Raw genomic sequence first — 8126 nt, forward strand, 5'->3', positions numbered from 1 at the left:
GATGCTGCCTCAGCGTGGTTCGATGAGCAGTGCCATGTCCGCGCCCAGGATTGTGAACCAACGAAACACTGGGCCACCTGCAGTGGAGCGCGCGAACTTGACCACTCGGCCACGGGGCCAGCCCCGGGATTCCTCTTTGTATCTGAGAAGTTCTGAGAGAAATGGCACACACCTGGCCAGATTGATGGACGGGCACTGATGTTACCTGAACACAGCTTCATACACATGCTTCCTAGCTAGACTAGTTTTCAAGAAACCCCTGAACTGAAATTTATCCTCAATTGGCCTACTCAAAGACAGTTTTGCTGGACTCACGTATTTGCTAGTTTCCAACTAACTGTGGGGTTTTTAAGTGAATTTTTTCACTGTTCCTAAGGCTGACTGCAGTTTTTTCCTTTTTGTTCCTCTCACCCATCAACTGTCTCCCTCATATGAGAACTAAATAGCTAGCAGATAGCTAACTAGATGTCCCTGAGTTGTTCTTTGACATGCCATGCAACACCTCATACCATGCTGTGCATGTGATAAATCCAACGTTGACTTAATTCATGAAGAAAAGAATTTCTTTAAGAGTTGATTCAGGTGAATTTTCAATAAATTTATATATCCAGTTTCTGGGCCTATAAATGATAAAGGAGGAAACCAACTCTAGATTATAATGACCCCTCAGAAGCACTGCTGCCCCATGTGGCCCCCAGTGGAAGAAAGCTTGCATGCCCTACTTTGACATCTCTTTGGCTTTAGGCCTCTGTATTCCTCCAGAGCCAAATTGCTAATTTTCTTTTCAGGCATACATCCCAGTTGGCTTGGTAGAACAGTGGAGTTACTCTTCTGAGATGTAGTTGTGGAAAGGTCTTTTCAAAATTCTGGTAAGTAGTTAAGATACTTAACTACTGACAGTTCTGTCTCTCTGCCAGTCTCATGCAACCTCCTAGTATAATGCGATTGAGCTTTGAGTACGTCGTTTTTAATGTTTGGCATCCTTTCTTATTACTTGGATAAGAGTTTCCATGGAGCGTCCTCCCCTCTCTAGTGAATTTTGTTTGTTACCATCTTAGAAAAAAGTTCTTCTCTTTCAGTCCTGGGAGAGCCCACCCTTTTTGGTCACACATATAAACTCACATCCTCACACTCATACTCTGGCCCTCCATAACCATTTACCTTCCCGGTTCTCTTTGATTATCTCGTGGCAGTGACAGAATGGAAAGAGCATTGAGCGAGAACAACCTGCATTAAACCCTAGCCTTCTATGAGATCTTGAGCAAGCCACTTAACCTCTTTGGGTGAATGTAGTTAGTTTCCATGTTAGCAGTCTGCAAGTGATATTCCTGCCCTATCCGTCTCATGAAATTTAATGAAGTAATTGGATTTGTATACTGTAAACTGCTTGAATGTATATACCAGGTGCTACACATAAAATATGAGTTTCAAGTACTGCTCTGCTTTTCTTTACTTACAGAACCAAGTTCTCCCCTTCCCAGCCTGATAGTCAAGCCCCTTGACTGTGTAGTCCTTACCCACCTCTCCTTAGACTTAGCTGTATCTCCAACAAGCCATGCCCTTTCCAGTCTCAGGACCTTCCAATGTGGTTTCTTCAGCAGGGGGCAGGGGGATGGAATATAATTAAAAACAAAATCTCCTCCCAACTCAGAAAACCTCTCCACAAAGGTAGAAGAAAAAGAAAACAATTTTATTGAAAAAGCGCTAAACCAGAATGTGATGTGCACCACCCGCAATCCACTAAAGGGATGCAAAGACAGAAAGAAACTTCACTCTCCTATATAGCTAAGTGGACAGAGCCCATTACACTAGACAGGTTGTGCAATTTGGAGTCAGGTGACAAGTGGACCCTTAACATCCCAGGACACGGGAGATCGAGCTTTGTCCCCCTTGACAATTACATTTCAAAGTGAGGGCTCCCAAGTCCTTGGGAAACATTCCTGAGTTGTGAGACTAGCCTGAGCTTACTTAGCCATTAGGGATTTATTTGAAAAGTGCAGAAAATGAAATTCTGAAAGCAAAAGGGCTGTCTTCCTCATTTCGAACAAGGATGACCCAGGTCCCGCTCCTCACTTCTGGGGCCTTCCGCCCACCCCGCCCCGCTCCCGGGCGGCTTCCGCTCTCCAGCTCCTTTACAGGGCCCACCCGCTCGCCTTCCGGCCCCAGGCCCCACCCGCGGTTAGACACCAGGCGCCCGGCTTCCCCCGGCACCAGACTTCTGCTCGCCGTTCTCACAAGATACAACGAGCAGGCGCCGCGAACGCGCCCCAGGTGACGTCATCGCGCCGGGCCCAGGGGTCACGTGATCCCGCGCGCGGCCTTCGGCGGACTGCGTAGTGACGTAGGCGCGGGCGTGCGCGGCAGAAGCCATGGCTGGTGGATGAGGCGTGTTTGTGCGGCCGCGGGCCGCTGCCGGGCATCGTCGTCATCCGAGGCCATCGAGGGCCCCAGGTGGTACCTGCGCTCTGCTGAGGCCAGGTAAAGATTGTGGGGTCTGTGGGCCCGGTGGGAGGGCGCGTTGGCCCCTCTGCTGTCGCTGGCTGGGCCGCGTCGGTCGGGTGCGGAGGGATCGGGCGTGCCCGACCGGGCGCGGTCGGCCCTGTGGCTAGGGGCTCGGCGGGCGGGGGTCTCCAGCCGGGCTTCTGAGGGTCCCATTCGGAGGACACATGCGGCCTTGGGGGCAGCGCTGGGGGAATGGGGTCGTGCGTCCGGCTTGCCCCGAGGGAAGGGACTTGGGCGCGTTAGGAGGCCGGCTTGAGCTGGCCGCGTGCCTTCTCGGGGCCGGCCCTCGGCTCCCCGCAGCAGTTCTTCGCGGAGACGCGCTGCTGAGTGTCGCTGCCCGGGCGCCGCGCCCACCTCCCGGAGCCCGGCCCGCTGTTTTCTCCACCGTTATTTCACAGGGAAAACCGAGCCTACTTCTGTGTCTTGGCCTACAGTTCCGAAGTGTTTTCTGAACGTAAAGTCCACACCGAGAAGAATGTGGAAGAAAAGGCCGTTTTGTGAATGATATGATGATAGGGAGGTTTCTCTGGTCGCCTAAGTGTAGGAAGCTCAGCTCTAGAATTACACGGTCGTAGGGAGTAAAATTCGCTCCCCTCGTCCCAGCTGCTTGATAAGGCTTCCTCTCCTCAGGCTCCTTCCACCTGTCGGAGTCACCTGTGCCCGTGCGCTCCTGGAATAAACCCAAGTAGGCCCAGTTTAACCCCATGATCTCTCTTCTCAGCTCCCCGGGCTTGAGGGGCTTAAATGAGTGTGGGCTGCAAGCCTCCAGCGTGCTTGGGTCTGGGGTGACCCTGTGCATTCCTACAGTGCTTGCGAGAACATTTTGAAACGGTTTGAGGCCTTGCCCTGCTCCATCCAGAGCAAGGTTATAGAAATTTCAGACAATCGCCTGCTCCCTTCCCTATCTGGTGTGCTAGGCATTGTATAGATCTGTACTGTCTGATGTGGTAACCACTTGCAGCATATGGTTAACTTGAACTTAAATTTTAAAACTCAAGGGCCGGCTCCGTGGCCGAGTGGTTAAGTTCGCACGCTGGGCTGCGGCGGCCCAGGGTTCGGATCCTGGGCGCGGACATGGCACCGCACGTCAGGCCACGTTGAGGCGGCGGCCCATATGCCACAGCTAGAAGGACCTGCAGCTAAGATATACAACTACGTACGGGAGGGAGGGGGGAGGTTTGGGGAGATAAAGCAGAAGGGAAAAAAAAAAAAGATTGGCAACAGTTGTTAGCCCAGCTGCCAATCTTTAAAAAAAAAATTTTAATTCAGTTTTTCATTCATACTACCCACATTTCAGATGCTTAGTAGTCATGTGGCAAATGGCTACTGTACTGGACCGTGCAGAATATAGAACATCCACATCTCTGCAAAAGTTGTTTTGGACTTTGGGTGTTTTCTATGTGTCAGGCTCATTGCGAATTTTATTATATTCTTAAAACAAAACCTGTACAAAATTTGAAAATAAAGCTCAGGGGGAGTGGTAAAGGTAAAGTTGGACCAGCATCAGGGAATAAAGAGTAGAAAGGAGTTACAGGGGTGAGCCCTGCCTGGAGGGTACAGGGTGTTGACAATTAACAGGCAAACCAAAGAGAACCAGAGGCTAAATTCTGCAGCAGAGCTGAATGCCCCAGGAGCTGACCAAGGGCAGGGTCAGTGCACTGATCTCAAGGGAAGACCTCCTGGGAGAGGAGGGCTCTCTTGTTGCTTGGACTCTTGTTTTGTGCCGAACTTCTTAGTTCTTCACCCAGTTTAAATCTTTGAGGACCACGATGAGGTGGTCTTAGGTCTAGTACAAAAAGCCCACAGTCAGAATTCTGTGTCCAGGGTTGCCCAGCTGGAACCTAGCAGGTCGGGCTTGGACGCCAGGCCTCTCCAGCCCTACCGTGTTTGCTCGTTTCCAGGATGCCAGACAGAGGGGAATCTAGAAGCGGGTGGGAAGTTTGGGTTGGAGGGAAATAGGTTGTGTCCTTTGGTGTGAGCACTGTGGGGTACAGTCAGGGATAGGCCATGGTGGAAAGAGTGGCCAGCATGGTCGTGGCAGGGCGGCCCAGTTCTGTGCTCCTCCGGGTGGTGAGGTCACACCACGCTTCTTCCCTTGCAGGTGAAGGCTTCCAGTGGACGCGGATCCCTTCAGTCCAACTGCAGAGGCTGAGCACACCAGCCTCCACGCGGCTGCGTCTGGGGACACTTGCCCATGAGTCTCTAGTTTCTGCAGTCCTCGGAGCGAGGTGCCGGCTGCCCTTTTGCCCAGATTGCCTTTTCAAGGATCTTCAAGTAGCAGACAGCCTTGAGATGTGTGAGGTAGCGCCTCCCTCCAGAGCAGAAAGCAGGTATGCCCACTGTCCACCGTAAAAGATTTGGCTTTCCTGCATTCGGAGTACCTTTCCTGTAACGCAGCCTACTGCACGTACGGGTGCCTTCTGACTCCCCTCGGGTCACCCTGTGGGAATTGGGGCTAGGGGAAAATGCTGATGTTCTGGCAGCTGCTGTTTTGAATAGTCGATTGTTTGTGTCTCTAATCGAGGAATCTTGTGTCTCCTACCAGCATCTGTGAAACTGGAGTTTGTCTGCTGTCGGATGGGAGCTAAATCAGACCTTGACCTCCCCCAGCAGACTCTGCTCTGCGTCCCTGCCCTAGCGCATAACAGGAAGTGCCTGCCACCCCCCAGTGTTTCAGAAAGCCCAGGATGCCAGAACTAGAAGAGACCTGAGAGAGGATCCCTTTGGTGGCTGTCAGGCTGTCCATGGAATCTGCAGTGGTATGTATGCAGGAAGGGTCGGGCCTAACAAGTCACTTCGCTTCTGTTTTATATGTTAGTTTTCCGTGAATCCCCTGGCCAAGAAGTTTAAAACCATTGACTTATTCTGACCCTCCCTTATTATAGGTCAGATGATTGAGTCCCAGAAAGGTTAATTGCCTTCAAGCCCACAAGACTACATTGTGGACAGGCAGTTTTCCAGTGTCTGGATTGTGGGGCTTTGATTCTTTGGCATTTGGTTGCCTTTGTGGTTTTGGGTTCGACGCGCCACGTTTTCCCCAGGAATCTCCTCGGTCAGTGATGTGCTGGCCTAGAAAGGGCAGGCTGCTGCGAAGTCTCATCACAGAGGCCTCCTCAACTGAAGGTGGAGTCAGGAGTGGGAACCCAAGTTCAGTTCTGTTATTGCCACTCAGTGGCAATTGGCATTTGGAATAATCCCTGGCTATGTGTTTACGTCACTCATTTTTCACAGCAGGCCTCTGAGGTGTTTCCAATTTCCTCATTTTTCCGGAGTTGTGGCCTGTCTACGCTGACGCACCTAATAAGGTTGCAGCAGAATTTGAACCAGGCCTTTGCACTTGGGTTCTCTGAGCAACTTCAACGCCTCCCTTACTCCCCTGCTAGGAAGAGTCAGGAATTTCCGGTTCTGGGCCCAGGCTGGGGTGTGGGTGGCTCGGGGCCTGGGGTGTGTGTCTGACTGACATTCTCTGACCCCAGGTGTGGGCGCTGTATCTGCCTCCAGAACAAGAATCCTCGCTGTGCGGCTGACCCCGTGGCTGAGTTGTTAAGTTCGTGCTCTCCACTGCAGGCAGCCCAGTGTTTCGTTGGTTCGAATCCTGGGCGTGAACGTGGCACTGCTCATCAAACCACGCTGAGGCAGCGTCCCACATGCCACAACTAGAAGGACCCACAACGAAGAATATACAACTATGTACCGGGGGGGTTTTGGGGAGAAAAAAAGAAAAATAAAATCTTTAAAAAAATTAATAATTAAAAAAAAAAAAGAATCCTCGCTGTGCATCAGGACCCAGGTCTCTCTGACATCTCCTGAATAAGGAGAAAAACATATGTAATAAACAGTTTTAAATGTGTGATTTAGTCTAGCCTCTGTTTCTTTCTCCTTTCCATATGTTAGATACAAAGAGGAAGAAGACCTTGCCATGCTTGAATGAGTTTCATCTGAGTCCAAGGGAGCCCCAGGGTGTCTGACATTGTCAGTGCGTGTGCCTTTGTAAACTGCAGAGTGGGTGATGGGGCACAAAGACCCATCATCGGGGTTACCTTTAGATCCTAGAGTGAGTTGCCTTGGCTTGATGGTGTTCTCTGCCTCTTGATGTCCTCTTCAGCGTGAGTCAGATTTGGGAGTGCAGATCAAGACCTGAGTTGAATTGATACCCTTAGTATGAGTGGTGCACTCACATAATGTCCTATTTCATTTGGAAAATAATCCACCAATGGGTTGCACCAACAAATTTAGCTAAACAGCTTGATGTTGTGTTAAGGAATGTCGGCAGGCCAGGCCATGCCAGGCCAGGGCTAACAGCCATAGCTGATGTAAGGCACTACTTTTACGTTCAGTTTGCTACTGATGTAGTGAATGGAAGAGTACCCAAAGGTGCCTGCACCCCAAGTGACGCTGCTACACCCTGAAGGGCACAGGCAGAAAGCCTCATCGCAGAACTGGAGGCTTAGAGGAAACCCTCCTGACCACCTCCTAGGCAGACGGGGAGGAGAGTGGGAGGTGGCCTCAGAGCAACTCCTCACAAGCACCTTCAGAGGATGAGCTGTGTGGCCTCTGAGTACATGCAGCTCCAGGGCGCTTTGGGGCCCTTACCTGCAGCTAACCAACAATGTGTCTGCCCTGCGGTGTGAAAATTTTAAGTGTAAATCCCAATTGGGTCTAGTTGTGTAAGGAAGCTGAGAAACTGAAAGGGACTGGGGATCTTCTGCAAAGGTCAATGGCATCGGCAAGGCACGCCCAGGTTGGGGGCCACAAAGGAACTAGACAGAGAGGCATCTTGAAACTGATCTATATCAGATCGAGAGACTGAAACTGCTGCCCTCAGCCCCCAGCAGCCCCTCCCTGGTGTCCTTACATTCTCACTCATACACCTGGTAGTTCCACCATGGTCACTGCCCCAACTTGTCAGACCCTGCAAGGGGTGTGCCCTGGGGAAACTGCAAATAGAGCCATTACTGCCTAAGACAAGGCCGAGACTGACCTGTGAGCCCAGAGGTCCAGCCAGACCCAGAAGGGAAAAGGATTTTTAGTGTGATGTCATCTCCGCCTCAGTGAGATAAATGAGGCAGTGGGTGGCAAATCCTTTGTGCATGCTGTTGGGGTGGAGAGACCGCAGGCATGATTGCAGTTAGGCTCGAGGTCACATGGCAGCAGTATCTAAAGCCAGGACTGCCAAGCTCCGCCCGTGGGCCAAATACCCAACCTAAGAAGGGTCTTTGACATTTTTACATGGAAAAAAAAAACGAAGAAAATTTTGGTGACACGTGGGAAATTTTATCAAGTTCAAGTTTCAGTGTCCCTGAAGTTTCACTGAAACAGCCACGTCATTTCTTTCAAATGTTAATTTAATACAGACCCTGGGATGGGTGATCCCAGTGGTTGGGAGGTTGAGGAAGTGAAACCTGCTACCCAGCTCTGAGAATGCCCCAGATTGTCCTGAGCCTGCCTTTGGAAAGCCCTTCAAAAGCACCAGCCCTCGAGGTGGGTGTTAGGGAGGGTGTCTCCAGAGCTTGGATGGGTGAACTCTGATCTGAATCTGCCCAAGAGGAGCCCCAGGCCTGGCGCAGGGTGGAGCCAAAGCCCTCTCATGATGGGAGGGTCTTTCGGCCAGGGTCCCCTTGGAG

The 8126-nt window shown here is 51.2% G+C and overlaps 1 long non-coding RNA gene and 1 other non-coding gene across 2 annotated transcripts; both read left to right on the forward strand.

Moving 5' to 3' along the window:
- Positions 1-2181: 2181 nt before the first annotated feature.
- On the forward strand, positions 2182-6352 carry LOC106822929 (uncharacterized). Its single transcript, XR_001395994.3, has 4 exons — positions 2182-2478; positions 4604-4832; positions 5048-5261; positions 5979-6352. It is a non-coding gene; the product is annotated as an uncharacterized lncRNA (long non-coding RNA).
- LOC123288393 (small nucleolar RNA SNORA9) lies at positions 3258-3389 on the forward strand. The gene has a single exon (XR_006532071.1). It is a non-coding gene; the product is annotated as a small nucleolar RNA SNORA9 (small nucleolar RNA).
- Positions 6353-8126: the final 1774 nt, after the last annotated feature.

The sequence above is a fragment of the Equus asinus genome, chromosome 1, assembly GCF_041296235.1.
Source record: "Equus asinus isolate D_3611 breed Donkey chromosome 1, EquAss-T2T_v2, whole genome shotgun sequence".
In the NCBI taxonomy this organism is placed as follows: domain Eukaryota; kingdom Metazoa; phylum Chordata; class Mammalia; order Perissodactyla; family Equidae; genus Equus; species Equus asinus.